Below are 22,223 nucleotides of genomic sequence, written 5' to 3' on the forward strand. Positions count from 1 at the left end.
TAGGGAGATTTTTTCGAACACTGAGGCATCTTATGTGGCCATCATGGGATAAGGAGGGTGTTCTACAGTAAGTAATTCATTGATAATTAATCCCACCTAGAGTGATTTATAGTTCAGTGAGTTCAAATTGTAGAATCCTAGGGATGTGCTTGGAGGTAATATGCCCCTGGACAAATATGAACACGTCACCACAGTTGCTGTTGGGTCTGAATGCATAAAAAGTTCAAAACACAAGTATAGAGAGAATGTGTTTACATTTAAACCAAGACTCAATAACTATGCAGATGCAAATGCTTTCCAAATGTAGGCATGCCTCAAGATTAAGCAATTTATTGCTCAGATTTCTGTCATTGTGGAGAACCACCTTAATGACCTGATTTCAGGACTGATATGCTAATTATGTTAAACTGTTTATCAACTGGAATCTGCCTAAAAATAGCTTACAGGGGCAGCAAACATTGTAGCCAATATTCAGAAGCCTTGGAATAAGAGATACTGTCCTTCTTTAGCCAAACAAACTGGACTGTCAAATATCTAATCTGACACTGACACCAGCTATGTAACCAGTTACTAAACCCAGTTACCTTGTCTTTCTATCTAGGTATCATTTGAAGTGATGGAAGAATGTAAAGGAAGGATTCCAATCAGGACCAGTAACTTAACCATTTGGGGAGATGTCAGCTTGTCCTTATAGGTTCATAGGTTAGTACTAGGCTAATTGCCCTTTTGGGCCATTTGAAGCCTAGCCAGTTACCCCATGTGAGAATCAAACCTTGCACCTTGTGTCTTTAAGGTAAATACCTTAACCATTATGCCATCCTCCCACCCTGTCTTTCTCTGTATGTCACTCAGGGGTTTGCAACTCAGGTTATTCACTCCAACATGGACCACTACTATGTTGTAGTCACATTTGCCGCAAGAGGGGGACCTTGGGGTTCTTGTAATGTCAGAAATTGTGGCACCTGGAAGCCAGCTTAATGTAACTGTTTCCTTGTCCAGTCTTGTGATGAGTCAGTGTGGCAGACAATAAAGTCACTTTTCACTTAAATATTTCTGTTGACCTAGATGGTGCAGTGGTGCAGCAGTTGCGTTGCCACCTCACAGCCCAGAGGTTCTTCAGTTTGATTCTTGGCTAGATGTCTTCTGTGCTGAGTCTGCATGTCCTTCCTGCATCTGTGTGGGTTTTGTCTGGGTGCGCCAGTTTCCTCCCACATTACAAAGACGTGCATCTGAAATGTTTCTCTCTGGGCCTCTGCTGAAAATTGGCTTTGTTCCAAGTCGGACTTTCCAGATAAACAAATGTTAAATAAATAAATACTGTAATTCAAACTGGTAACTTCGGAGCTATCCGTGAAAAGGCTTATTTATTAAGCTTGGTTATTTAAATACTAGTTATTACAAATTAGATCATAGTTGAATGTATACCCATAAATAGCATTATATAATATTTGTTTAAGAGCAGTAATTGGGTGGGAGCAAAGTTAACATACTGCTTCAACCCCATGCAATGCATAATTGATTGTTGTTTTATTGGAGGAGCCCATTTTAAATGAATGTATTTAATTAAAGTTGTTGCATTTGTTGCTTTTGGTCTGAATAAGTGGGTGGTTGAACCCGTGAAAACATTCACCATATTATTAAATATTTTATGTTCATAGGTTCATAGTTTGATACTAGGCTATTGGCCCTAGGGCCTATACAAGCCTAGCCATAACAATTCCCTGGCTATTTCTTCCCACACTATTTACTTCCCTGGACCCCTGTCTTGCAGGGCAACTGACGTGATCCCCGGGGTGAATTTCCTTTCTCCCATTCAATCGGCAAGGTTCCTTTTGAGAGAGCCAAAGAGGCACTCTGCTTAACATGTATGGGCAGTCTATTCCAGAGTCTGGGGAGTCTCTGGGTCAGGAATTTAAGCAAATCTGGCCGTGTTTTGGTTCACTTATTTTATTTGTATTATAGGTTCATAGGTTGGTACTAGGCTACCAGCCCTAGGGCCTATAGAAGCCTAGCCATAACAATTCCCTGGCTATTTCTTCCCACACTATTTACTTCCCTGGACCCCTGTCTAGCAGGGCAACTGAATTAATCCCCAGGGTGAATTTCCTTTCTCCCATCCAATCGTCAAGGTTCCTTTTGAAGTGGGCCAAAGAGGCACTCTGCTTGACATGTATGGGCAATCTATTCCAGAGTCTGAGGAGTCTCTGGGTCAGGAACCTATCCTTCCAGCATGTTTTGTTTATTGTGATGACAAGGTTTAGATCCCTGGAGCGTGTGGCTCTGAGGGATTGGGATTTCTTTAAGTGTAGCATGTCCAACAGCTCTGGGTTTGACATGGCCTTGAATGTTAAGCAGAGATCGCCTCTGAGTAGACGATATGCGACAGCGTATAGCTGGAGTTTTTTAAGGCGGTCAGCGTAGGGCATCTGCTTTAGGCCTGTGATTCTTTTAGTGAGGTATTTCTGCGGCCTTTCCAGTTGTTGCAGATGTCTTGGGAGGTACATACCAAACGGGGCGTTGTATTCTATAATGGGTCTAATGAGGGATGAGTACAGTGGGACAATGACCTCCTTTTTTCTGGATGAAAAGCCCTTAGTGAAGAGGTGTACCACATAGTACTGAAAGGGAAAGTTGTAAAAATACAGGAAGACATAAAATGTGGTAAATTAGCTGTATGGAAGAAACATCAACAGAAGAAACATCAACAGACATAGATGGGGGCACTTGGGTCTGAAATGTATTATTTTGTATTATCAGAAGGCTTTGGGTTAGCAAATGGTGATACAGTTAAAAAGTTTCTTTCAGACCATTTGACCATTTAGCAATATGGATAAAGGTGATGGAAGAAAGGGAGTATATTGAAGAGTTAAATGCATTGTTCTCAGGGGGAAATGGATATATCATCAAGTGTTATATATACTCTCACATACACAAATTATCCATCTTGAGCATTGAACATCCTGCCTGTCTAGGTCACACAATTTAGAGAGTACTGTATTTGTCATAAGTGTCACAGAAGAAGTCTGAATCTTAAGGGAAGAGAGTGCACTTTTGTCAGAATAACCTTATCAGTGTGTTGCATAGAGGATATTACAGTAGAAAGGGGGGTAAAAAGGGGGTAAAGCTGTGTGAAGACTTAAATCCATTCTTTTCAGGAGAAGTGGATACAGTGCCAACCATTACATACACACACACAGTCTGTCTGTCCCTCAGACGTTTCCCATGTTAGGAATCAGACCTCCTACCTATCAAGATTACACAATCTAGAGAGCAATGTATTAGTTGCAAGCACTGCACTAGAAGTCTGGCTCATAAGGAGAGAGAGTCCACAGAAAGGGAGTATATTGAAGAGTTAAATCCATTGTTCTCAGGGGGAAATGGATATATCATCAAGTGTTATATATACTCTCACATACACAAATTATCCATCTTGAGCATTGAACATCCTGCCTGTCTAGGTCACACAATTTAGAGAGCACTGTATTTGTCATAAGTGTCACAGAAGAAGTCTGAATTTTAAGGGAAGAGAGTGCACTTTTGTCAGAATAACCTTATCAGTGTGTTGCATAGAGGATATTACAGTAGAAAGGGGGGTAAAAAGGGGGTAAAGCTGTGTGAAGAGTTAAATCCATTATTTTCAGGAGAAGTGGATACAGTGCCAACCATTACATACACACACACACACAGTCTGTCTGTCCCTCACACGTTTCCCATGTTAGGAATCAAACCTACTACCTATCAAGATTACACAATCTAGAGAGCAATGTATTAGTTGCAAGCACCGCACTAGAAGTCTGGCTCATAAGGAGAGAGAGTCCACATTTGTCAGAAGACCTCATCAGTGTGCTTCAGAGATGATGTTTCAGTAAAACGTGGGATAAGGGAGCTGTGTGATGAGTTAAATTTTTGTTTTCTTCTCAGGGGAAGTGACTACAGTACCAAACATTACACACTCTGTCTCTCTCTCTCTCTCTCACACACACACACACACACACACACACACACACACACACACACACACACACACACACACACACACACACACAAATGTTTCTCATACTAGGCATCAAACATCCTGTCTATTTAGATAGTCTATAAAGCACTGCATCAGTCACAAGCACCACAAGAGACGAATGACATTAACAATGTAAAATAGGACATTTGAACTTTTTGAAAATTCACTCTTTGGAACAGATGGTATTGTGCATCACAGGATGTGCAACAAATGCATATGTGTGCACAGGATAATGTAACTTTACTATGACTGTCACATATAATGACATACTTCTCTACTAAAATTTAGTTAATGTCCTTCATATACATTGCATTAATGTGAGGGACATTGACAGGTTATACATTATGGGATGCCAAAGACGTGTGCTGTTGTACACCAGTAGATTATCAATCAAACTTTCCTCAGGCTTCATGTCGGGGTGATTGCACACTTGCATTGTCTTATACTTGCAATACGTGCATTGCCAAAACAAACATGCAAGTCATACACTGGACAGTGCACTGCAGAATAACAGTGATGGATAATATGAGAACAGGTTAACCATACTTGTAACACAGCTGCCAGGTGTAAATACTGTAGGGCAGACACAAGCATTAAATGACTGAAATAATTGAATTAACATCATTCTGAAATCAAAATCGCCTGTTGACAAAAGGAATACAAACACAGAAACATTGTGCAACTAAAAGCAATAATTACTTGATTTTTTTTAAATTTTATTCTTTGTGTGCAGAAATGCCAAGCTGCTGATAGCAAAGTTTTAGCACACACTAAAGAAGTAAATAGTGTGGGAAGAAATAGCCAGGGAATTGTTATGGCTAGGCTTGTATGGGCCATAGGGGCGATAGCCTAGTACCAACCTATGAACCCATGAACCTATATGCATAATCATATCTTGAAGTGCTGATCTTCGAATGGGAATTAGTAGTATTCTATGTTGCTCTGTGCCAATTTTTGTGAAAGATCAGTACAGGACAGGCTTCACAATAGGCAGCAGGTGCGTTACTATAGCAGCATAATGATGTGTTAAGGAAATGTGTAGCTAACATTACAGCCATAGGAGTCAGACAAAACCTTCTGAAACATTTTTCATCCATCTGGTTTGAAACCGTTAGACCATTGTAAGAAAAAACATTTTTATCTGGCTATTATCTTAGCGCACCATGTAGGAAGTCATACTTCTGATAGTTAACATTTTGCAGCAGATTTCAGCAAACATGAATGTATGTATTCATCTTCATTACCCTATTGGCCACTGTAATCTGTAAATCAAACTCTTCAGCTTGTTGAAAAGTACATTAAAGTGAATAAACACAGCTAAACACAGTGGCACAAAGCACAACAGAATAATGCAGCTGAAGGCAATACAATCATAAGATATTGCCATAAGCTGTTTACTTCCATTTAGCCTTAGTTGCAGCTGTTGCCTGGCGTCAGACGTTGTATAAATGCAAAGGTGGAAGAATGATGCTATGGAAGGGAGAAGATACATCAACAGGGTGAAGTGTATACAGGAACAAATTAGCTTATGACCGAACAAAGATAATACTGGCTAATAACAGTATGTAGCCAACAGGTACACATAAAATAGTGTACCAAAAACAGTCAGTAACACATAGCTAATGGCTGGCTTAGAACCCTTGAAATTAGTAAAAAATCAGTCTACACGTGTGAGCATTATCTCATAATACCACAAAGGCGTCACTACTTCACAATGTTTAAATAATACAATTGAAGCACACTGCCAATTTAATGAAGCAGAAGGAATGAACAGAGTGAGATATAGACAGATGCAGAGAGGAGTATCAGCAATATAGTTTATGGGACATGAAGGGACATCCTTATGGTATGCCACTCTTAATTATTAAATCATCATTAATCTGGCATGTTCTGTACAATAAGTGCTTGCTAAAGGAACAAATAATGCATAGGAGACTGCAGTAAATGTGAAGACATAAGCAGTTTAAGGTTGGCTTAACAAGTCTCTCTGTTGGGGCTGCAATGTTTTTGCAAATGATGCCTTGATGCACTTTTCAAATGATATGTTAAGGAAATGTTGTCTATGTAGAGAAATACAGATGTTTGCTGTTAAATATATAATAGGAATATGAAATATCATGAATTCATAAATTGACCTACAGCTGTAATCAATCTTATGACACTATGCAAAAATATCAGGCTAAAAAGAGGACAATTATCTCAATATGCCACATAGCAGCTCCTACTTTATAACATCCAGCAGCTAAGAACTGTAACATTAACTGCATCACTGCACTGCCTTTAGTCTGCCTTTAACCTGTATTACAGGTTATAGCAGACTTAAGCGTATTTGCATGAAAGTAACCAGACCACTGCAGATTAAATTGAAATCCTCTACTTAATGCACCTAGAAGTTAAACAGTGTTCACTGTCACTCAGCATTGCTGTGCTATGTCAAAATCTCTGTACACATGCTAAGGACAGAAAGTGAAGACTTTTACATGAGCCATTTCCTGCCATGTGTGCTGTATATGAATCTGTTTTCGACCAGATTAAATGTGCTAAAAATGGGTGGAGAAGACAGTGGTGAAAATGGGGTTGGCAAGCACAGGGTAGGATGCAGGGAAAAGTATATAGGAATTTGCAGAAGGGTCATGGGAGAGCACTATAACTATCTAGTTCATCACAACAGACCTAGCCAAGGCATTTGACATGATCCCCCACTCAGGCATTATAGAGACATTCTCCCATTTGGGACTTAATCCCTACATTACCAGATGTGTAGCTATCTGGCTCACTGACACCTACACGGCACATTGTCAAAGTGGGTGACTTTACCTCTAGTAAAAGACCAGTCACCAGTGGTGTACTACTTAGTTTATTGCTGGACCCCTTTCTGTTTGTAATTTATTTATTAGAAGTCCTGGCAAACTTAAACACCCTGTAGCTGACCAAGTTCACTGACGATTGCAAATTGGGAGCAATCACTGAGTCCCCCAATGATGTTAATATACTGCAGCCTGGGTTAATGCAGACAAATGATTGGTGCCAAAGCCACAGATTAAATGCATTATTATTCCCTTTGGGAAAGCTGACATCCATGATAATTACGTCATAGACAGCACCCCCCCCCGTCCCAAGTATAGACCCAGTGATACGTAATCTGAGTACTTAGGATGATAGCAATCTAAACTTTGACCACCATGTATCCACAGTAGTAATGAAATCCTTCTGTGTGTTACATCTTATAAGTAAAGGCATCATATTTAGATCTAAGGATGTTATAATTCCATTATACATGGCCCTCATCAGACCAATAGTTGAGTACAATGCTCTCTTTTCCATGTACCTCATCAGACACCTGTAACAATTGCAAAGACCACAAAGGTTTCTCACCAAGAAATTACAGGGTATGCAAAATAAGTCTTATGTGGAAAGACTGAAAGCCCTGTCACTGTATTCTGTTTCTCTCAGGTTGCTAAGGGGTGACCTGTGCCTGGCTTACAGGGCAGTCTCTGACCCAGCCCTGATGGAAATTATATGCATTCATAAATCAAACTGCAAGAGGGTCACTCACACCAGGGATCTTAACCTAGCCTCTGATATGAACAGGTCATGTAAGAGAGATGGATACATCTCCCAGAGACTGCTACTTCTCTGAAACACGTGTTCAGTTTACATGAACCATAACAGTTACAAACAAATGCAATCTGAGGGTCATGCTGATCAATGCTACAAGGCTAAATCTCAAAATGCAATTGTCCAAAGCACTTCTTAAAATGTCGAACATTGACATTTGTGCTGTAACAGAGACCTGGTTCAAAGCAGCAGAAAACACCCCTGCACTACTAGGCTATAACTCATTCCACGCCTTTCGGCCCCAGAACTTGGACCGAAGCTCCAAAGGTGATGCTGTTTCCATATTCATAAAGAATGCACACACCTCCAGGCAGGTAGCCCAACATAAAGCATCAGAGATACTTCAGGTGTAGCTAACATTGGGTAAGACAGCGATTCAGGTTGTAGCCTGCTATAGGTCCCCAACCATGTCCCAAGACTCACACTCCACATTCCTAAGCACCCTGGAGAATATTAGGGTCCAATCTAACACTCTCATACTGGGCAACTTCATCTACCCCTCTATTAACTGGGAAAACTACTCATGTACCAATACACTTGCCCAACGTTTCTTGGAATTCATTAATTCCAATGTCCTCTGCCAGCTCATTCTTACCCCCACTAGAGGTAGCAACATCCTTGACCTTGTCATTACTAACATGGGTGACCATTGCTCTACACCAATAGTCAACTCCTCCCTGGTTAGATCCGACCACAAGCTAATCACCTTAGAAATCCAGTTCCATTCCCCCTGTCGCAAAGGTAACCACCATGAAAAACTTCTCCAAAGCTAACTTTGGGCTCCTTAAAACAGAGGTGGCTAACTTCATGGCACCCATGCAAATGGAGAATAGTTGCATGACTGATGAATCATACACCAATGCACTGCATGAACATGTACACAAATGCATGGATCTCGCCATACCCAATAGAACCAAGATGCTTGCCTCCAAAAAAAAGGAAGCCAATCTGGTGGTCCCCTGCAAATAAACAAACTCTACAAAAGAAGGAAGAAACTGATGTGGAATAAGGTGAAGTCTCAAGACTGGAAAAACTCCTTTATCAGCCTCAACAAAAAGTTGAGATCCCTCATCAAATCCTCTAAAGCTAGCTATGAAAACAGAATTACAGCAGATAGTAAAGGCAACCACAAGGCCTTCTATAGTTACGGAAAGAATCTCCATAGCAATACCCAGATTTACTCTGACCTACTGCACAATGGTACCTCCTATACCGAGCAAACAGATATTGCCAATATACTGGTCGATAGATTCAGTGCCAGTTTGACCCCCCCAAAGGACCAATCATAATACCAGTAGATTGACAGGCACCCAGTATTACTGCTACACAGGTTAAAACAGCACTGTCCAAGGCGAAGAACACAGCTTCTATGGGACCTGACAATATCCCTGGCTGTGTTCTACATGAACTACAGAGTGAACTGGCACCACACCTGTGTGCCCTCTTCAATCACAGCCTCACTTCAGGCTTTGTCCCTAGCAAATGGTGCACTGCTACAGCCATCCCTCTCCACAAAGGAGGAGTGACTACAGACCCTGGGAACTATCGCCCCATTAGCCGGATGAGTCTGATATACAAAGCTATGGAACGCATCATCATGGACCTAATAAACAAGGATGTAGGGAATCTTCAAACTCTGGATCCCACACAGTTTTGTTTTGTGAACGGTAGATCATGCCTGCTTAACCTGGTCAACTTCTTTGAGTCAGTAACCAGAGCTGTGGATGAAAGCAAGGTGGTTCATACAGCCTACCTTTATCTAGCCAAGGCCTTTGGTTCCATTCCTCACTCAGGAATCATAGAAAAACTCACTAAGCTAGGCATCAACCCCTATTTCACTAGGTGGGTTGCAACCTGGCTCACTGATAGAACCCACAGTGTCAAAGTAGTTGACTCCAAGTCAGACTACTGACCAGTCACGAGTGGAGTCCCACAGGGTTTGGTCCTCAGTCCTCTCCTGTTTGGTATCTAGTTCTCTGAAGTCCAGGCCAACATGAAGGGACTCTGGCTGACAAAGTTCACAGACGATTGCAAGTTGGGAGCTATTATTAACTCCCCAAGTGATGTTGACATCCTGCAGAAAGGCCTCACTGCAAACCAAACACATAAAAACACAAAGACATACTTGGAGGCTCTAATAAAAAACTTACCAAAACAACAGAGGCTCCCAAAGCAGACATCCAAAAATCCACCACCTCAAAACAAAACACATGCAACACATACTTCAATAAATCAGTGTGTCAACCAATCACAGCCCTTAAGGCCAAACACCATGCCTGATACACTAGTAATAGGTGACTCTATAGTCAGACACACTGATGTCCCGCTTACCAGGCTGAACAAGGAGAGGGTGACTGTGAGCTGCCTATCGGGAGCTAGGATCCGCCACATAACACACGCACTCAGGTCACCCCAAAGCAAGTACAAATATGACTCCGTCATTGTCCATGCTGGCGTGAATGACCTGAGACGTACCTCCCTGGACTACATGAAAAGAGACATAGAGGAGCTCTCTAATTATGTAGCCCAGGCTGGTATGACCCTGACCCTGAGCAGCATCTTGCCCTCACCAAGAATGATGCCACAATACAAAGACAAGATGATGAGCTTTAATAATTGGCTCAAGTAGTGGTGTCATTCCTAGGGGATCCAATGTCTGTCTGCCTGGGATGACATGTTGGACAAGCCACGCTGCTTCGCAAGGGACGGCTTGCACCTGTCACCACTGGGCTTCCGGATATTGGCCAAGGCTCTTGCCACCCCTATAGTGCCTTTTTTAGGCAAGGCTCAAAAGACAAACCCACCTCCTTAGAAAACATTAATGGAAAAAAACTAAGGGTAATGCTGCTCAACGCCAGAAGTCTAAATCTCAAGATGCAGGCACTTGATGCACTCCTCAGTATGGAGAACATCGACGTCTGTGCAGTAACTGAAATCTGGTTCAAGGCTCCTGAGAGCACCCCAGTGCTATCAGGCTATACCTCGTATTATGCTTTTCGGCCCCAAAACCCGGGCCGAACCACAAAGGGAGGGGGAGTGTCCATATTCATCAAGGACACCCACACCTCCAGGTTAGTAGCAACACATGAAGCATCAGAGACCATACAGGTGCAACTAACCATAGGCAAAACTGCTATACAACTGGTAGCATGTTACAGACCACCCTCCCAATCTCAGGAACCCCACTCAGCCTTCCTGAAGACATTGGAGGATATGAATGTATCACAAAATACCATCATACTGGGAGACTTCAACTACCCAAACATAGATTGGGTACATTATTCTAGCCCTAACACTCTAGCCCAAAGGTTCCTGGAATTCATAAATTCAAATGCACTGAGGTATACCCCTCACTAGTGAGATCTGACCACAAACTAATCACCCTAGATATACATATCCCACCTGCACCCCCAGCACAAAAGACCACAGTGAAAAACTTCTCTAAAGCATACTTCACTCTTCTTAAGACTGAGATGGTATCCTTTAAGCCCACTGGGCCAGTGGATACCACATCCCACAATGCCGAATCCTTCACAAATGCTTTCTATGGACATCTCCAAGAATGCATGGATCATGCAATCCCAAATAAATCCAAGTCCCTCTCCACCAAAGGCAAGCGTCCTGTCTGGTGGACCTCAGCCATTAACAAATTGTATAACAAAAGAAGGAAGCTACTGCACGACAGAGCAAAATCCCATAAAGGGAAGACATCTCTGATCAACATTAGCAGAAAACTACGTTCTCACATAAAAACATCCAAGGCCAACTTTGAGAGAAAAATCGCTAAGGACACTAAAGATAACCACAAAGCCTTCTTCAGCTATGTTAGAAACCTGGGAAACCCTCAAATATGCTCAGAGTTAGTTCACAACAACAAAAAATACACTGAACCCACAGATATTGCCAACATTCTGGCTGACAGGTTCAGTGCAAATTTCTCCCCTCCCTCACCCCCAAAAGAAGAAATACTTATCCCAGCTGAATGTAATCTCCCTGTCATCTCAGATGTCCAAGTGAGAACCACCCTCAACAAAGCTAAAAACACAGCATCAATGGGACCTGACAGTATCCCGGGTTGCATGCTACGTGAACTCCAAGAGGAGCTAAACCCGCACATAAAAATGCTATTTAACCTTAGCCTTACTACAGGATATGTACCTGAACACTGGCGTACAGCAACAGTGGTCCCACTCCACAAAGGGGGTACCTCTACAGACCCTGGGAACTACCACCCCATAAGCTTAACCAGCCTGGTCTTCAAAGCTATGGAAAGAATCATTATGGAACTCATAAACAGAGACATAGGGGACCTACAGACACTTGACCCCACCCAGTTCGGCTTTGTAAAGGGCAGAACCTGCCTTTTGAACCTGGTTGACTTTTTCGAAACAGTCACTAGAGCCATTGATGAGGGCAAAGCAGTCCATACAGCCTACCTGGACTTGGCTAAGGCCTTCGACACAATACCCCACTCAGGCATCATAGATAAGCTCACCAGCTTAAACGTAAACCCTTATGTCACTAGATGGGTTGCAAACTGGTTAAAGGACAGAACCCATAAAGTTAAAATCGCTGGAGCAATGTCAGACTCAAAGCCAGTCAAAAGTGGTGTCCCACCGGGATCTGTCCTGGGACCCCTCTTGTTCGGCATTTATTTCTCAGATGTTAAAGCAAACATGGGAGGGTTGTGGCTGACAAAGTTCGCAGATGACTGCAAACTAGGCGCCATAGTCGATACACCAGTGGACACATACATCCTACAAAAAGGCCTCACAGAAATGGACAAATGGTGCCGGAGTCACAGCCTTAAACTAAATGCCAAAAAATGTATAGTCATCCCCTTTGGGAAAAACAAAGTACCCACAAATTATCACATAGACAGCAACCCACTGAGTACGGAAAAAGTAATCAGAGACCTAGGGACCCAAGTCGACAGCGACCTCTCATTTGACACCCACGTTGCCAAAGTGGTTAGAAAAACATTTTACCTTGCACACCTCATCATGAAGGGATTCACATCCAGATCCAAGGATGTCATTGTGCCCCTATACTCCTCCCTCATCAGACCCATGATTGTGTACAATGCCCCATTTGGTATGTACCTCACCCAGCATTTTCAGCAGCTGGAGAGACCACAAAAGTACCTCACCAAGAGGATCAAGGGTCTCCAACATATGTCTTATTCTGCCAGACTAAAGAAACTCCAGCTCTATTTAGTAGCATACCGCCTGCTCAGAGGTGATCTCTGCCTGATGTACAAGGCCATGTCCAATCAGGATCTGATGGACATGCTCCACCTCAAAAAATCCAAATCCATCAGGACCACGAGAGCTAAAGACTTAAACCTCGGCACAAGTATGAATAGGACATGCTGGAGGGATAGATTCATAACCCAGAGGCTTCCCATGCTTTGGAACAAGATCCCAGTTCATGTTAGGCAGAGCCCCTCACTGACTCTCTTCAAGAGCAATCTTGATGAGTGGATGGGAGATCGTAAGTTTACCCCAGGGGTCACATCTGTGTCACTGCTAGACAGGGACACAGTAAACTAATTCTATTATATAAGGGGGCCTTCATTGTGTCACTACTAGACAGAGGCATAGTATTCTAAATCTATTCTGTGCATTTTTGTACAATTTCATGGGGTGGCGAAAGCCACATCACTATGGCTAGGCTTACAAATGCCCCAGGACAGATAGCCTAGTACTAGACTATGAAACTATGAAACCAACAACTGGTGTCAGAACCATGGCCTTAAGCTCAATGCCACAAAATGTGTCATCATCATCCCCTTTGGGAAAAACTTATTTCCCATGAATTACCACATCGATGGTAGTTCACTGAACACAAAAGGTGTTATAAGAGATCTGGGAACACAGGTTGACAGCAACCTCTCTTTTGACCACCAAATTGCCATTGTGGTCAGAAAGTCCTTCTATGTGGCACATCTCATTACTAAGGGTTTGCATCAGGAAGAAAGAGGTCATTATCTCCCTCTACTCTTCCCTCATTAAGCTAATTATCGAGTACAATGCCCCATTTGGCATGTACCTCACTAGACACCTACAACTGGAGAGGCCGCAAAGGTACCTCACAAAGATGATCTTAGGCATTAAACACTTGTCCTATATGGGCAGACTCAAAAAAACTCAAACTATTGTCCGTCTCATATCGCCTGGTTAGAGATGATCTCTTCTTGACTTACAAAGCCAGGTCTGACCAGCTCTGTTAGAAATGCTACATCTAAAGAAATCCCAATCCCTCACACCACATGCTCCAGAAACCTCAACCTCATTACCACAATCAACAGGACATGCTGGAGAGACAGGTTAATAACCCAGAAACTGCCCATGCTATGGAATAGACTTCCTATACATGTCAAACAGACCACCTCACTGGCCCTCTTCAAGAGAAATCTTGAAAAGTGGATGAGAAATAGAAAATTCACCCCGGGGATCACTCCACTGGGTCTACTCAACAGAGGCACTGGGAGCTAATGTCAGATGGCACAATGCCAGGGTAATCCTATGGGCTAGGCTTGTAAAGGCTCCAACGTCATTAGCCTAGTACACACCTATGAACCTATGAACCTATGAAACTGAGCCCCTCCCTGACTATCTTTAAATGCAACCTAGTTCAATGGATGGGTGACCATAAATGTACTCCTGGGGTATTGCCCATGTCTCTCCTGGAGAGAGAAAGTCAGTATTAACTACCATAGATCCTTACCTCTGTGAACTTCACTCACCTAGCCACCAATTGGTGCAACCTGGGATAAATATGAATAGGTTTTTAAGACCTCTAGAGATGTTAGCCTAGTAACATATGAACCTATAAATGTACAATTGTGCACAGAATTTCATAATTTTGGAGAGTCATCAGACCAGGGATGGGAGACAAAAACAGAGTAACGTATGGTTAATTCTACTAAGTCAGGTGTGTCAAGATGACACATAGGTGAAGTGGAGAACTGTGTAAGGGGTGAATGTTTTTGTGGGAAAGGTGCCAATTTTTTATTATCTTTTAGGGAGAGAGAGGAATGTTGAGAAATGTGCTTAGGAATGAGACGGTCAAGTAGGTAGGGTAGGTTAGGAATCATGTGCAGACATGCATGACATACAAGACAGACAGGGATGGTGATGGAGATAAAAGGTTGGGGGACACCATGATTTGGGATAGGTAGGGGACATCAGAGGTGCACCCATGTCCAGCCTGAGAGCATTGAGAATCTAGTCCTCTCTCTCAGAACTGATTTTGCTGTCTCCTGCAGCAGCTCACTGGATCAGTGCCAGATGTGACATATTTTCAATTTCACACAGAACCATTTCAACCCTGATAATACATACATCAAAGCCCCTCTCCATGATATCATCCACCAGTCCTTGCATTTCTTAAGGTCACTATAGTGGTGATGACATTGTTCCCCAGTGTGTGGAATGCCAGTCATCATGTCAGCTCCTGTTAGGTTATAAAATCACTACCTCCACTACAAAAGCTCCCAGAGGGTACCACTGCACCAACAGCTGGGGAAAACCTACCTGATGCAGGTGGAGGAGGTAGGGTAGGGTTTATAGAGGCAAAACTGACAAGTTGTGAACCTGAAGTGCTACATGTCTGTGCGGCTATCTGTGGAGTTATGGTGGACCAAGACACAGTGATCAATCTACTTATCTGTGTTGTAAGTAATTTATTTTTCAGCAACAAGGTATGCAAACAGTTGATTCTTAATAGATTATAAGCCCATTCCAAACAAAATAAAAAATAATAAAAAATAGAGAGGGTGGGGGAGAAGAGACAATTAGATACATGGCATGCCACAGTACTGTACTTTTTTCAATAACCTTTGTTTGGAATTACATAAACAACTATGGTAATTTACTATTATACACCTTTGCCACATACATATATGATGGATAGGTATTTATGTTTCATAAAACAAGAAAATCTTACAAATATGATATAACAAACACCAGCTTTTTTCCTCTGTGATGGATAGGAAATATGCATTCAAATGTAATAATTGCAATTACTATAATTTGATTCTATCTGACATATTAATCTTCTTCTTTCGGCTTTTCCCGGTTAGGGGTCGCCACAGTGGATCACTTGTCTGCTCATAATTGGCAGTGGAGTTTTACAGTGTCGAGTTGCCAGCCCAGCACCCAACCTTCCACAGAAGGCACACACACACGCACTCATGCCTAGGGCCAATTTAGAGTGTCCAATCCACCTACAGCATGTCTTTGGGATGTGGGAGGAAACTGGAGCACCCGGAGGAAACCCACATGACCACAAGGAGGACATGCAGACTCCACACAGAAGGCACCCCAGCCATGGATCGAACCGGAGAACCTCTTGATGTGAGGCAGCAATGCTAACCGCTGCACCACCACAGCTGCCCTCTACCTGACATATTAATACTGTTGATATTTTACAAATACTTATCTTATAATAAAAGTAATTGTTATTTCTGGGTATTGAACCAACACACAGTTAAGCTGCTGTTCTCATTGCCTAATGCAAGCAGCAAAAGTAATTGAGAAGGGATGCTTCAGATCAAGGTTGAGGTATGCCTACTCAAGATGCCAATGCTTGCAGGAAAGAAATTTCTAGCTTGAATTTGAACTTGAGTCATAGTTACTCCATGCCTCTCTGAGGTGAATTAATCTCTACTGGTGTGCCTCACAGTTTGCAGATATTTCCTCTGCTGCTGTACAGTACAAAAAGAAAATAAATATATATGAAAACATAATAAGCACCTACATTGGCTGGATCGAACATTAATGCCATATGATAAACAGACGATGGGTCCTTAAACTTACACAGTTGAGGAGTATTCACAGTCCAAAATTCAGCTTCTCATCAGCTTAGGAAAACTTGCTTCTACTTCTTAAGGCTACTATAGTGGTGCCGACATTGTTTCTCAGTGGGTAGAGTGACAATTGCATTGGAGACAGCCTTGGTTAAGCCATTCCAAGCCTCAACCTTATACTAAGACCCGGTATAATCCTTCTGCTGCAGGCTATGGCTATAATACTTCATGAGAAGTGCCACAAATATCCTGGACTCCTCAGCACTCCATGTTTGTGGTCTACATTTAGAACCAGTCTCTCTCCTTTGCCATCCATGTCTGCAAAAGTCAAGCTGCTAATAAAATAGGTCTGAATTGGTGACCAGTTCAGATCTCATGGATAACTGATTGTGCACAAGGATGCGCGGCCTTGCCAATTGTATTTGTGCAATTGGAAGCAGATGGATTCCTTAGCAGGCACATCTGAAACTACTTACGGCACATAGCAATAAATGTGTGAAGCATGGCATTGAGTTTTTCCACGTGTGATACTCAACCTATTAACACAGGTTCCAATGCTCAACAATGGAATGGTTTATGGCTTGGCTTTTAATCCTTGCAGTTTGGAAGGCAACAGGGGATGAATACTGACATATTGTGATGTTGGAGCTTACACAATATTAAAATATTGTTGTACCAGCTGGGGATTGAACAAATGGGATAAAGTATGCAAAAACTGAAAATTAGATGATTAATTGACATTCTTTTAAGGTTGGGAAGTAGAGGTATACTAATTTCAGAATGAATTAGCATTCATATATAAAAGTGAATAGATATGTTTGTGAATAGATTTCAGATGGATGCAGTTGGAATTACTGAGTAATACAGGTTGAGGTATGCTACAAACATACTTCACAAGACATACCTGTCCAAAACACATAGGTAGGATATGTGATGAATCATGATGATTATAGTCAAAATATTGTGCCCATTATACATATGCAAGTGAATATTAAATTAAATATTATCATTGTCATGTTTAAGAAATTGGTCACACATTAGTTTAAAGTTATATATGAAGCATTAATGGTATATGCTAAATAGAAAACCTTACTTCTAGGTTCATAGGTCCATAGGAGGTTACTATGCTGGCCCCAGAGCCCTTACAAGCCTAGTCAAGTTAATCCTGAGTTGCCTCAATTGTTCTTAGTTAGACAGACATAATTCATCAAGCGAGTCTCTGTCAATGAGGGATATGGGTGCCACCCTCAGCGTGAACTTGTGGTCTCCCACCCATTTGTCCAGGCTGAGCTAGTATACAGTCAGTGAGGAGCTCTGCTTCATGTGAATTAGAAGTTTATTCCAGAGTAGTGGCAATCTCTGGGAGATATATCTGTCTCTCCAGCATGTTCTGTTAATGTCACAGGCTAGGTTAAGATCCATAGAGCAAGTGACTTGTGTGCCATTTGACTTGCAGATGTGCAGCATATCCATCAGGGCAGGAACAGAGACTGCCCTGTAGGCCAGGAACAAGCCTTTTCTCAGCAGCCTATATGATACAGGGTACAGTGACAGGGCAAGAAACATGTTTAACATTATCTTTCTTTTTATTTTTACTGTCCTAATCAAAATGTTGTGAGAAATATGATTCTTACACCCTTTGTAAAAGTATGTTTCAGCTGGATTTGAGCCTTAAATCTGCTGACTTCTTTACCTAAGCTCACTGTAGTTATGCCTTGTGCCACAAAGAAAATTACCAGACAAGTGCATTTTCTTCAGTGATCACTATCCAGAGTGTTGCCAGCCGCATGATACTGCCACACATTTCCACTACATAAAGCAGCCTAAACTAACATTTTCACTTTTTTCCTTAGGTAGGGAACCATGTTTGGCTGCTGCCAAATGGAGAACAAATGGCAATTAAAATGAAAAAAAAAGCATATTGTGAATAATTGCAAACTGATCTATAAACAGGATTTGAACAACACTTCCTGTGTCTTATTTCTCTTTATTCACGTCAGGCATACCTTATGCAGTGCATCGGCGCAGTTGTGCAGCAGTTAATGTCGTCTCCTCACAGCAAGAGGTTCTCTGGTTCGATTTTTGGCTGGGGTGCCTTCTGTGTGGAGTTTGCATGTTCTCCCTGTGTTCGCATGGGTTTCCTCCGGGTACTCTGGTTTTCTCCTACATTCCAAAGACGTGCATCTGGAGCATTTCTCCCCGGGCCTCCGCTGAAAACAGGTTCTGTGGAACCTAGTCGGACTTTCCCAGTCAAAAAATGTTAAATAAAATTATGCCACAGAACTGGACATCTGTCAGGTGCATTTGCAGTAAGTACTATCCATGTTGTAGAGGGCTAAACTATGATGTTAGGCATATTTGCTCTATGTATGTCAGCCTAAACTACATTTTTCACTTTTTTCCTTAGGCAGCAATCTGTGTTTGCATGCTGCTGAGTAAAGACCAAATGCAAAAGGCATTAGGAGAAAATATACAATTGAGATAAAAGCTGACAGTAAATCAAATGCAGTCAATGGGTGTATGTAACAATGACCAGAGCAAGAAGTGCATTCAAATGACATATTCATCCTTCTCACATCTCATTGCAACATCAGAAATATCCTTTGTGGAACACATTATCAAACTTGCAGTTAATGACAAAATAATGTGAAAGTGGACAGATAAAAGCTCACATGTTTTTAATAGTGACAAGAGTTGCTTTTTAAATATCATGGTGGTATCATAAAATGTGATTAAATATGCATTCAGACCACCATCTGTAAAATTATCCATTAATTGAATTAATTTTTTCTAAGTTCACTGCACTTATCCCTTGTGCATCAGGGAAGTTACCAGAGGGGTGTATTTTTTTCACTGAATACTATCTGGAGTGCTGACTTCCATTCAATACCACCAGGCTGGTTTGTGCTACTGGAAAAGCTCACCCATGATGGAAAGTTTAGTTTGCTTTTGCTTTTTTGTATTTTGTATTACTTTATTGCATTCTTCTATTTTGTATGTTGTGATTTTTTTTTTCTTTACACTGTCTCGTACTTGTATTCTGCTTTTAATTGCATATTAAAACTAGGAAAGAGGCCACACCTGTGTCTCTTGTAAGTCACACACACTTTTGTCCTACCCTCTGACCCTGGTGCTGTTGTGTTTTTAAATTCAGCTGTCTTTCTACTTGCCTGCCCCTTACATTCATTTGATCTCCTACCTTCTCTCCTTTCATTGGCTGTTGTGATAAATCACAAAATTATCATTTTGTGAAATCATTCCCCTTCAACTATTTAAACTTATTGGCCATCCCACTGTTCTCCATAGAACCAGAATACAAAGTGCCCATCCCTTTCAATATATCTTTCCCTTTTACAATTAGTGGTTCTCCACTTGGACAGCTAAAGCTTAAGTTACCCCCTCTTTCATATATAACTGCTTAGTGCACACTGCAGTGCTTAGGATAGTAACGATCTTTTGCCATCTTATCTTTAAAATCTGTAAAATCTATTGCAAGACCACCAGTTATTGGAGAGCCCATGATCTGCATCTCAGCAGTCATCTTGGCATTAGTGGTTCTGTTTTCTCCTAGTGACAGAAGTAACACAGCAAGGACATTATTTCCTGGAGACTGCTGATCACCAGAAACCTAATTACTGCTTTATGGGTGACAGTTTGGAATCTGTGCTTATATTCTGCTCCAGGTGAGAGATGGAGCAGAGTGCATTGATTCCTGACTGTTTCTGGTCGGGCAGTGTGTGTCTGTGCTTGACGTTCCTGATTGGTCTGGTTGCTATTCAAGGCATCTACTAGGAAAAGGCTACAACAAGCCTACGGATCCTTGCATCATCTCAGACAAGACTGTGGATCATCAAACAGGCTATGGCCTATTTTTCATCTTGGGATTGGTGCTAATGTTTTGCTTTTGGTGAGAAAAGAAGGTTTACTTCACATCAGGATGTATCAACTTTAAAATGTAACCTAGTTTCTAATACTTTAAGAGAGTTTATCTTTTATTATCTATAACTTAAGTTTTTATCCATTGGGTCATACAGTAGCAGATTTGTTCTGTATAGGACTTACACTTGTGCTGGCACTGAGGGCAAGTATTGCAAATATTTTAATGGATTTTAAACTATTCATTAGGAAGCTGAATTTCTTCATTCTTTTTAAGAAACCATCTTCTTCCTCAGTCTTTTCATTCCAGATTTGAAAGTGAGCACATGAAATCCACCCCTGCATCCAGCATTGGCATTATATGGGAACATTTGCAAATTGGATTTAAGGTTTCCTTTCAAACACAGGTATTTTTTAACTTGTTATACTATCTCTAGGGAAGAACAAGACTTGCTCAATGGTTTGAAATCTTTGGATATCAGGTTGATGAAATCGGACGGGGGGTGTATTGGTGGACCTGGACAACCAAGATTATTTAGACAGAATTCATGGTTTACTGTTTGAAGAGACTTATAACCAAGTTTCTAAAAAAATAACTTGATATTGTGTACTGTAGGATTAGGACAGAACTTAGTGACATGTCGATTGAGGAATATAAATTTTATATGTGGTCAATCCTGTAATCCCCACCATTTTTGGATTGCCCAAAACCCACAAGGATGTGCATAATCCACTTATGCACCCCATTGTAGATGCCTGCAATTCCATTACAGTCCTTTTGCTAAGTTTTTAGACTGTAAATTGAAACATTACATATCTAAGGAGGCCTATGTGTGTATTGATTTCATGGAATGTTTTAGGGAAGTGTAATAAATTAGAATATAATGAAGCCTTTATTTTCTTGATGATTGATGTTAAAGACCTGTACTTGGCAATCCCACATGACACTGATATTGAATAGTTCACTGACTACTTATTTAGAAAGGGGGTACATCAAGAAAAAAAATAATCTATATGAAGAAATGCTTGAAATTGTCTTAAAGAATACATTTTCTGAGAAAATGAATTTTTTATACAAGAAAAAGGAGTTGCAATGGTTGTCGCCTGTGGCTCACCTTTTATAAACATAGTTATGTTGAAATGGGAGGGCAGATTTTTAATTCCATCAGAAATGTTTAAAGCCTGTGGCTCACCTTTTACAAACACAGTTATGCTGGAATGGGAGAGCAGATTTTTAATTCCATCAGAAATGTTTAAAGCCTGTGAAATGTACATTAGATTTATTTATTATGTATTTATTTATTTGCAGTTTGTATGCCAGGATAGTCCAATTGGGCCACAAGGAGCCCATTTTCAATACAGTCCTGGGGAGAAAAGCTCCAGAAAATTACAAATACATAGTACGCATTGCACATTTACATTACAGATTATCTCATAGGAATAAAAAGTAAATATAATAAGAAAAGGTTAACAATGGTAGAATATATCAGTATAGTTTGTAAAACAGCAATAAAAAAACACTTTTGTGTAAAAGAAAAAAATATATACCTAGGTAATGTATTTATTGTTTGTAAAAAAAGAGAAATTATTTTAGAATTCAAGAATTATCTTAACAACACTATGAACTTTTTGAAATTCTCTTTGGAGACAGGAGAAACTAGTATTAATTATATGAATGTATTGCTGGAGAAGAATAGGAAGAATAAAAATATACAGGAAACCTACCTATTCCAACCCTTTCTTGCATTTTACTAGTTCCCACCCCCTTTCACAGAAAAATAATCAGTTGTAAAAGGGCAGCTAGTTATGGTAGCCCATATGACAACAGAGTTTGAAGATTTTCTGGCAGAATGCGAATTGCTGAATGAAATGTTCTTAAGGAGGGTTTACCCTAGTGAACTT

The sequence above is a fragment of the Protopterus annectens genome, chromosome 1.part1 (genome assembly GCF_019279795.1).
Source record: "Protopterus annectens isolate FY-2018-M chromosome 1.part1, PAN1.0, whole genome shotgun sequence".
In the NCBI taxonomy this organism is placed as follows: Eukaryota; Metazoa; Chordata; order Ceratodontiformes; family Protopteridae; genus Protopterus; species Protopterus annectens.